Source organism: Eriocheir sinensis, chromosome 1 (assembly GCF_024679095.1).
Source record: "Eriocheir sinensis breed Jianghai 21 chromosome 1, ASM2467909v1, whole genome shotgun sequence".
Lineage (NCBI taxonomy): Eukaryota > Metazoa > Arthropoda > Malacostraca > Decapoda > Varunidae > Eriocheir > Eriocheir sinensis.
Window position 1 is genome coordinate 9,182,930 of NC_066509.1, and position 13,917 is coordinate 9,196,846.

The following is a 13,917-nucleotide window of genomic DNA, read 5'->3' on the forward strand; positions in this document are numbered from 1 at the left end:
AACAAGCAAAAAATGATAAACAGGAACCAATTTTAAGCTGAAAACACTCAAAAACAGACAAAACAATACACAAAACAGCAATATCACGACGTCTCCTTCAAGCGTTATATTATTACGTCGGTTTCCGTGCGCCGCCTAAGAAGAGCAATGGCCAAAACTCGTGAAATTACTGCTGAATCAAACACAAATAAATTCCAAATGTTTCTCGCTCCACCTAAATGTTCACGTAAATAATAAATACACTAATTAGCAGGAACAATACATAAATAAATAAACAAACAAACACATATACACATAATCCCCAAAATAAAATAAAAATAAAAAATAAACACACACACACACACACACACACACACACACACACATATCCTAAATAATAAGCAAACACACACACACACACACACACACACACACACACACACACACACACACACACACACACACACACACACACACACACACACACACACACACACATCTACTCTTACTTTTAATAACGTTTGGTATGCGGTGTGTGTCAAATTCTCATTCTGAATAACACAAACGTATAACCTTGAGGATGCTATATTTTCTCCTTGCGTTACCTCAAACTTTAATTAAATTTTGTTTTTGTAGTAATGATCATGATAATGGCTGTAGTGCTAGTATCAAAATTGGTAGTAGTAGCAGCAGCAGTAGTAGTAGTAGTAGTAGTAGTAGTAGTAGTAGTAGCAGTGAAATAGTAGCAGTAAAATAGCAGCAGTAGTAGTACCAGTAGTAGTAGTAGTAGTAGTACCAGTAGTAGTAGTAGTAGTAGTAGTAGTAGTAGTAGTAGTAGTAGTAGTAGTAGTAGTAGTAGTAGTAGCAGTGAAATAGTAGCAGTAAAATAGTAGCAGTAGTAGTGCCAGTAGTAGTAGTAGTAGTAGTAGTAGCAGTAGTAGTAGCAGTAGTAGTAGAAGTAGCAGTAGCAGTTGCAGTAGTAGCAGTAGTAGTAGAAGTTGTAATAGTTGTAGTAGAATCAGAGGGAGCAGGCTCATTACCAGCAACAGTAATCAAACCACAACCATCACAAGAAGGGGGGCGGTGGCTGAGTGGTTAGCTTGCCGCCGCCGCCGCGTCCATGAGGACGCGGGTTCTCGGGAACCAAGGAGTGGCCTAAGACTGTCCTGAAGCCCACCTATCAACCCGGACTCTAGATTCTCTCTCTAAATAGAGGATCAAATATGAACACCGGGGGGCAGTACCACCCAGGTAAGATGGCGCCACTATAAAACACTTGACTGCGCCACAACGGACTGGGGCCGACCATCAGGCCCCACTAAGAAAGCCTAACGGCGCCATAGGCCAAAAACTAGAAAAAAACACCATAACCACTATCACCAACACCACCACCACTAAAATCATCCCTCATATCAGCACCGCGTATGAACAGGTAATAAAAGCGTCTGGTTCTTTCACGCCGTGCCTTGATCCCGCGGAGCTGAGGAGAGCTGAACAAGGCGACACAAGTCATCCTCCCTCTGCTTCTCTCTCACCCTCTCTCTCTCTTGCACCGCGGGGACGAGAAGATCAGCCTTTCACGATCCAAGAGGCGAAGCGGCAATCAAGAATATATACCAGGAATAACACCGGAAGTCACGCAAGCGCTCTCTCTCTCTCTCTCTCGACAGGTAAAGAAGGAATATTATCTCCCTTTCGAAACTAAACTTGAAAAGAGGAGGAGGAGGAGGAGGAGGAGATGTAGCGAAGAATGGGAGAAGGCGTTGAACATATAAAAAAGAGCAGTGACGCCATGCAGTTCTATTTATGCTAATCCTTTCTAAGCGTTACCTGTCGGACGGAGAGAAAGGTGAATTGATTACTCCCACGCTCACCTGTTTGCCCCAAAACACCTCTCCGGGCAACTTCTCTCCCACGCCTCTCTCTGTCGCTCCTCTTTTTTTTACCCCTTTATATTCATTCTCTCCCGCTATCTCTCTCTCTCTCTCTCTCTCTCTCCCATTCTTATCCCAGTCTGTCTCTCTTTCACTTCTTTCCTCCTCTCGCTCCTATTCTTACCCATGAACTCTCATTTTGTCCTCCTCTCTCTCCCTCACACCCTCCCTGGTTTCCTACGCCCTTGTATCATTCTCCACGTTTTCTCGTCCTTCCCGATGCTCTGATGTTTTAATTCCTTTTTATCTCTCGCCTATTTCAACTCACCCAGCTATATTATTCCTCTCCCTACATCTTTCTAACCAATATGTTCTTTTTACGTGAATAACTTCCTTCCGCTTCTCCCCAGCATCGTCCTACTTCTTCTTACACGCTCTTGCTTACTGTATCATCTCTTCAAGCACAGCCTCCCTTTACGATTCATTTTCTTCTTCCCAAATCATGAGTATCTTCCTCCATGCTCTTATTTACCCCCTTCCTACATTCCTTCACTCCTATCACGCATTCCACATCCTCCCCCTCCTCACGCCCCCGCTTCCTCCCTTAACCCATCAGCACCCTCAATGGTCCCTGCCCGCATAAGCCCCCCCTCCTGCATTCTCTTCTGCCCCTTTGTCCAATGGCTTGCGGTGTGACATCAAAGAGGCGCCAACCGTGCACTGTTTTCTCTCGCTTTCCACGCCTCGAGAGCCCGATTCCTCCCCCTCTCCCGGCGACACAAACTGGCGGGCCGGGATAGGGGGAGAGAGGGAGGGAGAGATGGAAAGAGAAGAGAGAAGGAAAGACAGGGAGAGGGAGTGAGGGAGAAGGAAAGAAAGGGAGAGCTAGAGAGAGAGGAGGGATAGGTATGAAGAGATGAAAAAATGAGGGAGGAAAGTCGAGAGGAGAAAAGAGCAGATATACAGACATATAGACAGACACAGACAACGGATATATGTTTATAAAAGAGGAGCGAGGAAGAAAAACAAGGAATAGTGAAGAGAGGCAAAAGGAAGGCCTATGGGAGCTCTATGAGGACAGAGACAGAGGAGAGGAAGGAAACAGGCGAATGAAATTAATGTTTAACGAAGGGAGGAAGAAGAGACAGCAGGGAATGGAAGGAGGGAATGCATGGATGAGCAGGAGGCAGGGGGAGATAGTTCCTCGATGAGATGATGATGGTGATGTGTGTGTGAAAGACAGACACACTCACAAACATTTATTATTATTATTATTATTATTATTATTATTATTATTATTATTATTATTATTATTATTATTATTATTATTATTATTATTATTATTATTATTATTATTATTATTGTTATTATATTACTACTATTATCATTATCATCATCATTAATACACAGTGGGCTTACGCTGATATCTCCCCTCTCCAGGAAGCACAACAGTTTGGTAACATCAAATTCTCCTGCTCCACGCACAGTCTTGCTAGCCTAATGGATGACATTAAGAAATCTATTGAGAAGAGGAAAATTGTAGTTACCTTTTGACTTTGTTCATTTCACTTTGATCTCAACCACTCCATAATAACTTGGAAGCAGCAAAGTTTGTGATGCGCCCTGCCTCGTGGCTTGGATGGCCAGGTGGTTTGTTATCGTTCCATCGCCTAACGCCCTTGATCCTGACTGAGGTGTCACGCTAGTGACGCAAATGGGACAGCTCTGTTGCATCATTATAATAAACAATATCCTGCGTGTTAAACTATCGTTGAATACGTCGACGGCTCCACCACTGCTCAGGACGCAAAGTGTTAACCCCAACTTGAGCGAGCTTAAGGTCACCCTCTACAAGGCTCAGCAGTGGACACTAAACAGTGATGTCTCCAATTACCATCAACACTTCCACAATCGTGGTAATGCTCGTCATCCTTGGAACACAAAGCACCTCTTTCCCCACAATCACCCTCGGCCCCATCACCCTCTAGTTAGTAAAGACGGCTAAGCTCCTTGGCGTCACCATTAATGGCGAGCTTACCTCCAAGGCTCAGGTCACCATGGTTACAAGAGCAACCACGCGCCGCCTCTATCTTCTCAGGAGACTGTGGCAAGTAGTTGTCCGTCCCTGGGAGATTACACTCATTTGTAGGACCCCTCTGACTCCTTTATGCCTGTTATTAAGATTCTTCCAAATGATGTTTTCTATGCCCTCTCTGGCCTCAACTCCCAGAAGGCTTATGGACCTGATGGAGTGTCTCCTATTGTCCTTAAAAACTGTGCCTCCGTGCCTGGTCAAACTCTGTCGTATCTGCCCTTTGTACAGTCTGTGCCTAAGAAGGGTGACCGTTCCAATCCCTCAAATTACCGCCCTATAGCTTTACTTTCCTGTCTATCTAAAGCTTTTGAATCAATCCTTTACCGGAAGATTCAAAAGCACCTCTCCACTTCTAACCTTCTATCTGATCGCTAGTATGGGTTCCTCAAGGGGCGTTCTACCGGCGATCTTCTTGCTCTCTTAACTCATCCTCTCCTAGCCGTTTCGGTGAAACTTTCTCTGTTGCGCTAGACATATCGAGAGCCTTAGATAGAGTCTGGCACAAGTCTTTGCTTTCTAAACTGCCCTCTTTCGGATTCTATCCCTCTCTCTGTTCCTTTATCTCCAATTTCCTTTCCGGCCGCTCTATCTCTGCGGTGGTAGACGGTCACTGTTCTTCCCCTAAACCTATCAACAGTGGTGTTCCACAGGGCTCTGTCCTATCACCCACTCTCTTCCTGTTATTCATCAATGATCTTTCCATAACAAACTGTCCAGTCCACTCATACCCCGACGACTCCACTCTGCATTATTCAACTTCTTTAAGTAGAAGACCCTCTCAACAGGAAGTACACGACTCCAGACTGGAGGCTGCAGAACGCTTAACCTCAGACCTTGCTATCATTTCCGATTGGGGCAGAAGAAACCTTGTGTCCTTCAATGCCTCAAAAACTCAATTTCTCCACCTATCAACTCGACACAATCTTCCACCCTGAAGATAGTATTTTCCTACTTTGAATATCAACATTATATTTTCATTACTTTTTGCTTCCTTTCCCTTTGTTCTACGTAATTTTTCTCTAATGTTCCCTTTCATACTGCTTTTCACCTTGTTAATGTAAATTTGCTTTGTATAGCTAAACCCCATACCTGCATTACCCTTGATAAGCATTATTATTATTATTATTATTATTATTATTATTATTATCATTATTATTATTATTATCATGTATATCATTATAATCACTACAGACGAACACACACACACACACACACACACACACACACACACACACACACACACACACACACACACACAACCCCACACAGACATACACACACACAAGCACAGCACAGCACAGCACAACACAACACAGCACAGCACAACACAGAACAGCACAACGTAACACACGGCACCAAGACAGACAGACAGACAGACAGACAGACAGACAGACGCCGAGCCCACTGGAGGGCATATCATAATCGTAATGAATTTATTATTAATGGCTAACATATAACTCACACTCATGACGCTTCCAACTATAATTACCGATTGACTAATTAACAAAAACTCCGAGCGTCATTTTAAAAGCATTCTCACCCAAATTATACTGGAAGCTGCTGGAAGAGAGAGAGAGAGAGAGAGAGAGAGAGAGAGAGAGAGAGAGAGAGAGAGAGAGAGAGAGAGAGAGAGAGAGAGAGAGAGAGAGAGAGAGAGAGAGAGAGAGAGAGAGAGAGAGAGAGAGAGAGAGAGAGAATGGGGATGAAAGAGGGAGAGCGGGAGAATAAAAAAGGAGAGGAGGGGGCACTGCCAAAATATATAATACCATCTAATCTAATATCATTCCGGTAATCACAGAGAATCCAATGCGCAATATTTCTAAGCCTCGTTGCCAGCCAGTCGACAAAGCAGTAAGCCAGTCAGCCAGTCAGTCAGTCAGTCAGTCAGCCAACCTTCGAGACAGCCAGTTAGCATGTCAGCTGGTAATTTAGACAGACAGATAGGGAGTTGACAGAGAGACATGCACACAAAGAGAAAGCAACCATACCCCCACCCACCTATACAACCAGTCAGTCATCCCACCATACACTCACGCAGTCAGCCCACCCCACAACCAGTCAACCAAAGAGATAGCCCGCCATCCATCCCTCCGCCGGCACCATCTTGGCAAGCTAAGGCCGCGAGTACGACACAAAGAACTCACCCTCGTCGGCATTATGTACACTTTTACCTCGGGGCCAAAAGAGGAGCGGCGATATTCTTTTGAAAACCCCAACGCGAGAACAATAACAGTAATGCGGCGGAGTTTCGTCTCTATGGACTCGCCACCCAAGGGCCTCTTCACGCCTCTGTTCACACACACGCAGGCGATGGGACGGAGGGAAAGGAGGGAGGAGGAGGCCAGGAATAGGGATGGAAACGTTCGAATGGGGAAGGATGGATAGCGTGTAGGGAGGTTGGAAAATGGACGGAGGGAGGTAAGGGTGAAGAAGGTAGAAGAGGCGATAGAAAGGAAGGAAAAATGAAGAGGAAGGGGAAGGAAACTAGTGATAAGAGATGGGATGGAGGAGAGAGAGAGAGAGAGAGAGAGAGAGAGAGAGAGAGAGAGAGAGAGAGAGAGAGAGAGAGAGAGAGAGAGAGAGAGAGAGAGAGAGAGAGAGAGAGAGAGAGAGAGAGAGAGAGAGAATAAAAATGAAGAAAAGAGTAAAGGAAAGGGAACGAATGTTAAGAAGGAAACATCTCTCCACACGTAGGGATAGAAAGATAGAAGCAAGGTAAGAGTAGAAGGGAGGAGGAGATAGGTAGATAAGGAAGGACAGTGGAGCAAAATTGATCAGGAGAAATTGGAGAAAAAAATGACAAGACAGTTTCTCATCTCCCATCTCTCTCTCTCTCTCCCTCTTCCTACCTATCCTACCTATCTCTCCCTATCTACCTACTACCTTCCACCCTCCGTTTCGGCCTACCTACATCCCTACCTGTCTATATATCGACCTATTTATAGTCTTATTTACCTACCTCCTGTTTACCTTTCCTCCAGTCCCTCCGTAACTCCCTCTTCAGCCTTCCAGTTAATCCTCCACCCAAGCAGTATTCTTCCTTTGTCCTCCCTCTTCCTTTTTCTCTCCCTTGCCTTCTCTCGCGTATCAAAAATAAAAAAAAGGGAAACTAGCTCTGGTCTACCGTTTCCTTCCCTCCGCCCCATCTCTTCTATTTTTTTATTCCAATTATTCAAATCAATTCCATTACTCATTCGTCCCTTTTTAATCATATTGTTTCCATTATCGAGTTACCTTCGCCCTACTACGTGGATTCAATTTCATTACTGTTTTATATATATTCTTTTTTTTTTCATTTCTTTCGTCTACGTCGTTATTCTTTGACGTTATTCGGTTATTTCTTCTAATCGTTTTATTCGCGTTTATTATGTTAGCGTTTCGAATTTGTTTTCCGCGCCCTTCTCCTCGCATTTTTTGAAGAGTTTTAACATTCACGCTTTATTTTTCCAGGGCAGTCTTCTCTATTTTTCTTCTTCTCTCTCTCTCTCTCTCTCTCTCTCCTACTTTTTCTCATTTTTTATTCTACGCCCTCTCTGCCATTCCCTCTTCCTTACTCTTTCTTTTTGTCTATCACACGCTCTCTGTCATATTCCTGCTCGACACAATCTCTCCTCACCCTCCTAACCTGCTCTTTCCTTTTTTTTTAATTTCTTTCCATTTCCAATCATATTTTCACTCATTCTTTCCCAACCACCTCCATTCCAACTTCTCTTTTTCCCCACCCACCTACACCCACCCACCCACACACACACACACACACACAAGGGAGGAACTGAGGGGTTGGGGGGGGGAGGGAAAGAAGGGGAAGGAGTGGAGGGAAGAGTAGGCAAGAGGGGAGGAGAGAAGAGGAAAGAGGCGTTTGCTATAGGAAAACGATAACATATGTTGCCAGGATCTATAGGAGTGCTTTAGTCTCATACCTCAGCCCTGGGTTCGATTGTGACCTCTCTCTCCACTCCTCTCTTCTCTTCTCTTCTCTTCTCTTCTCTTTTCTTTTCCTTTTTCTCCTTTTTCCCTTTCTATTCCTCTTTTCCATTTTTTCCATCTTTCCTCTCTCTCTCTCTCTGGTCTACTCATCTCTACTCCGTTCATCCCTTTCCTCTCTATCTCCTTATCATCGTTCTTCCGTTTCCGCCTTCTCTTCCCCCCACCCCCCCAGACTCTCCCCCCTTCCTTCCCAGCTCTCCTCTCCTTCTTCGCTCGTAATTGTCGCTAATCACAATAAGTTCTTTCTTTCATCCCAATTAGAGAAGGGTTTTTTTCCTCGCGAGAAAGAATAATCCTCGGTAATTTTCTCATTTAAGTTTTGCGTCTTTTCCGCGTTCCTTGTTTGGCCGGGATAATCTGGACTTGAAGACTTTCAGCGTAAGTCCAATTTTCACTTTTCTTTCCCTCCACCGCCGCGGCGCCGCGCACACACGCGCGGGCGGACACACACACACACACACACACACACACACACACACACACACACACACACACACACACACACACACACACACACACACACAGTTTCCTTCCTTTAATTAAATAATTACCTTAGTGCTGAATTCCTAATTTCTGTTATTATCAATATTATCAGTATCATTAGCATCATTATGATTAACATTATTAATATAATTATGATTATTATGATTATGATTATGATTATTATTATTATTATTATTATTATTATTATTATTATTATTATTATTATTATTATTATTATTATAGTACATATACATAACAAATAATCTATTACATTTTCATCCTTTTCATCTTCATCATAATCATAATATTGATGCTGTCGGCAGCATCATTATTGATATTGAAATTATAGATTACTGATAAAACTACACCTTCATTTCTGTTGTTAGTACAATCTTAATAATAATAATGATAAAAATAATGATAATAATAATAATAATAATAATAATAATAATAATAATAATAATAATAATAATAATAATAATAATAATAATAATAATAATAATAATAATTATTATTATTATTATTATTATTATTATTATTATTATTATTATTATTATTATTATTATTATTATTATTATCAATACTATCGTCATCATTACTATTGTCCTTGTCCCTAACATCACCAAATTACTATCACATCATCTTCATGGTGTTGGTGGAGGTGGTAGTTGCGGTGTTGATGCTTCTGGAAATGGTGGTGGTTCTAGTGATTTTGCTGTTGTCGTTGTCAGTGGTGGTGGTGGTGGTGTGGTCGTATAACTTTCCCAAAATAAAAATAAAAATAATAAATAAATAAATCCACTCCTTCATTTCAGTGAGTGTGACAAGAGGCTGTGCAGCTTGTCATCAGCTTTTACCTTTGGAATTCGTTGCGTAGCTTGTCAGGTAAAAATTTTCATCATGGAGGAATGATAATATATATATATATATATATATATATATATATATATATATATATATATATATATATATATATATATATATATATATATATATATATATATATATATATATATAAAGGCTACACATGAGGTACCGAAAAAAAACATCATTATATTGCTTTGTAAAAATATATAAGAAAAATGGTACATACTAATCCAAACTAATCCAAAAAAAAGTTGAAAATGCGTATTTTTTGTCCCAATCACACCCGGAAAGTATTAATGTCTTATGGATAATAAAATAAAAATATATGTAATAAATATTTAACCCTAAACCCAGGAAGAAAAAAATCTACATAGCCACGGAGCAAAAACTACTAAAAAAAATCATAACAAGAAGAAAAATTATCAAACCGTTTTCCATATTTTTTCCGCTTTTCCGTTTTTTACGCCATTCGCGGGGTAACTATTATTAAGTGGCTCAGCTTGATTAAGGTCTGGCCACGCGGGGAGAAAGTTTCCAGACGCATTTTTCCTCCCCCCTCGCCCCCCTTTCCTAATCCAGCCCCATTAACCATCCCATCCCCGCCCCCATTCACCCCTATTAAGCATCCCATCCCGCCCCCTTCCTCTCACCATCCTCCCGTCCCCCCTTCGATACCCAGGCTGTGTTTTCCTTTTTGTAAGCGCTTTTCCTCCCTTTTCCCCCTCCAGCTTCCCTAAAACTCCTAATTCTAGTCGCAAAAACATTAAAAAGCCGCCTTCATTACCGTAATTGATTCGACTCTCACTACGGTTTTCAATTTTTTTTTTTTTTTTGGCATCGGGTTTTCGGTCTCTCTCTCTCTCTCTCTCTCTCTCTCTCTCTCTCTCTCTCTCCCCGATTTCCCTTCCTTTCCTTCTTCTCCCTTTCCTTTTCAGATTTTCTTCCTTCCCTTCTTTTCTTCCCTATTCTCCCACTTTTCTTGTTCTTTCCCTCAGCCTCCGTTCTCCTCTCCTCTCCCTCTTCCTCTCTCTCTCCCTCTATCATCTTCACCACTACCCTTTCCGATCTCGTCATTTTCCACCTCCCTTTCATTATTACCTCACCACCACCACCACCACCACCACCATCCCTCGGAGGCTCAACACACAAGGGGAGTCCAATAAGTGGGGAGGAACAGCACAGGAAGACTCAATCAGATGTTACTTCGGGGTTGCGAGAGAGAGAGAGAGAGAGAGAGAGAGAGAGAGAGAGAGAGAGAGAGAGAGAGAGAGAGAGAGAGAGAGAGAGAGAGAGAGAGAGAGAGAATGCAAGGACAGACAAAAGCAGATGAGAAAGAAAACGGAGCATGAACAAACAGACAATTAAAAAGAAGATCAGAGGAAATGAAAGAAAAAAACATCGAAAAATAATTACAAAAGTAGCAACAGACTAACACATAACTAAGGATTCAAGACCGACTAACCTAAACAACAACAACAACAAAAAAAAAAAAAACAGATTAGAGGAAAGAGAAGGAAAACACACAAAAAATGTATTGAAAAAGAAACACATATAACTAATGACACAAGACACACTTTCATTAACAGGGTAAAACAAACTTAAAGATATACAAACACACTAATGACAAGGCAAAGCAAAACACACACACAAATAGAAACAAGCAAGCAAATAAAAGAAAAACACGAAGGATGGCGTAATGAAAAACAATGGCGAGAGAGAAACAAGGAAACAGGCAACTAACATCGAGCACACAAACACACACACAAGCACAAACAAACACACGTCGTCTAGTCGTCGCCGCCGCCGCCGCTCCCTCCCCGCGAAGGAAAAAAACACACTCGTATAATAACTTCGGAGGAAAACTTTTCGCATCACTATTATATTTCAACTTTTTTCCTCCCTTTAATACATTCATACTCCTGTCGCTTCCTTCCCTCTTCTTCCCCACCCTCCCTTCCTCCTCCTCCTCCTACTCCTTCCTCCCTTCAGCCCTCACTCCGTCCTCCTCATCCGCCTGCTCCTCCTCTCCTATTTTTCGGTTTTTTTTCTTTTTCTCTATCGATTTTTCCATTTTCTCTTCATCTTTCTGCTTCTCCTTCTTCTCCTTCTCTTCCTTCATCCCTTCTCCTCCTCCCTCCTCCTCCTTCTTCCCTTCCATTTTTTCGTTTTGCATCTTCTTCATCGATTCCTCCATCTTCTCCTCCTCCTCCTCCTCCTCCTCTGCCTCTTCCTCTTGTTCCTGTTCTTTTTCTTCTTACTTCTCCTCCTATTCCCCCTTTCTCTGTCTCGTATTCTCTCTTCCCTTTCTGCGTTTGCTTATCCTTTCCTCTTCCATGATTTCTTCTCCTTTCTCCCCCTTTTCAATCCCCCCCCATCTTCCAGCTCACTCCACTCCCCTCGTATCTCCTTCCTCTTCTTCTTCTGGTCTCCCCACCCCATCCCCTCCTCCCCTTTACTTCCCCTCTTTTCTCTCCGCCTCGTTTCCTTCATTCTTATTCTTCTCTCTCCCTCTTTACCCTTCTCATATACTCTCTCTCTCTCTCTCTCTCTCTCTCTCTCTCTCTCTCATCTTCCTTTTCCCTCTTCTTTCCACTCTTCTATACTTCTCTCCAATCCCTTCATCTTCTCTTCCCTTCGTTTCTCTCTTATTTCCTTATCATTCCTTCCTTCTTAGCATTATCTTTCCTTTTCTTTCTAGTCTTTTTTCCTCTTCATCCTCTTCCTCCTCTTCCTCCTCCTCTTCCTCCTCCTCCTCCTCCTCCTCTCCAGCCCTTCAGGCAAAGAGTTTAATTTCGGTAAAAGTGATTCCAGTTGCTATCTCACGATTCTGTTTTTGGTCACTTTTATTTCGTTTTTTCCTGTCTCTGTCTGTCTGTCTGAGTCTGTTTATCTGTGTGTCTGTCTGTGTCTGTATGTCTGTCTGTCTACACGTGTTTTATGGATGGATGGATAAATGGATGGATGGAAGTAGATAGAAAGAAAGGAAGGAAGGAAGAGGAAGGAAGGAAGGAAGGAAGGAAGGAAGAAAAGAAGGAAGGAAGGAAGGAAGGAAGGAAGGAAGGAAGGAAAATAGATGGGTAGATAGATGAGCAAAGAGCTATGTATGTATGTATGTATGTATGCATGTATGTATGTGAGCATGTATGAATGAATGAATGTGTGTGTATTTCCATGTGTATGTACGTTCGCTTGTGTGTATGTAAGTATTTATGAATGTGTGTATGTATTTATGTACGCGTGTGTGTATTTTAGGCACGTGCATAACTCACTCACCGTTTTCTTGCGCGAGTTTGTCTGTTTAGATTGAGCTTGTTAGTGCCTCCGTGTCTCGCTGTCTGCCTGTTTGTCTTTGTGTTTGTCCGTGTGTCTGTTTCCGCCTGTCTGTTTCCACTCAGTTATTCTTTATTTTAATTTTCCATCCTCTAATTCGTCAGTCTGCTGGTTGGTCAGTCTGTTTGTGTCCGTCTAGGTCTTTTATAATCGTCCTGTCTGTATGTCTGTCTGTCTGTTGCTCTGTTTATATATCTACAAGTTTCTATAATCGTCTGTTGCCAAGTATTTGTCTATCTTTCTTGATCTCTGTACTTCTTTATACCCGTTCCTTTGTGTGTCTGTCTGTCTGTCTATCGCTCTGTCTCTATATCTGCAGCTGTAAGTAACCGTTCGAGTGTATGTCTGTCTGTCAATTGGCCTGTCTATATATCACAAATCCCGTATACCTGCCCGTCTGCACACCTGTCCACTTCCTAACACGCCTCCCCTTACCTCAAGATACCTGGAACTCAACATCTCATATCGTCCTAAAAAAAAATTGATACATAACCCAGGGAAAACATATTACTGAAACGTTGAAAAATAAAGAGGAAGAGGATGAGAGAGATGGAAATGAAGGCAAGGAGGGGGCGGCGGAGCAAAAATACACGCAAAGAAAAGAGAAAATAACGAGAGAAAATGTAGAAGAGTGAAGGCCTGACAGGGAAACAGAGAGGCGCATGACAGTGAAGAGGAGGAAGAATGAGAGAGAGAGAGAGAGAGAGAGAGAGAGAGAGAGAGAGAGAGAGAGAGAGAGAGAGAGAGAGAGAGAGAGAGAGAGAGAGAGAGAGAGAAAGAGAAAGGAGAGAGAAAGGAGAGATGGAAGGAAAGGAATAAAAAAAGAAAAACAGAAAGGAACAAAAAGGAACAAAAATAGAATGTAAAAGAAAACAAGAAAATGAAAAAAAAGAAAAACAAAGAAGAAATAAGAAAGAAGGAAGGAAGAAAGGAAGGAGGGAAGGAATGGAAGAAAATTAAAAAAAAAGAAAGAAAATACGAAAGAGAGAGAGAGAGAGAGAGAGAGAGAGAGAGAGAGAGAGAGAGAGAGAGAGAGAGAGAGAGAGAGAGAGAGAGAGAGAGAGAGAGAGAGAGAGAGAGAGAGAGATTATATATGCACAGGTCACGAACCGCCTCCATTCCTCTCTCTCCTTCTCTCCCTTTGTTCCCTTTCCTCTCCCTCTTGTAACAATCCCTCCCTCCCTCCCACTCTCTCCCTTCCTCCTCTCCATATCTCCCTCCACCCCTCATCTCTCTCCCTAACACTTCTCTTCGCTCATTCTCATTCACTCACTCATTCACTTAGTCACTCACTCACTCGCC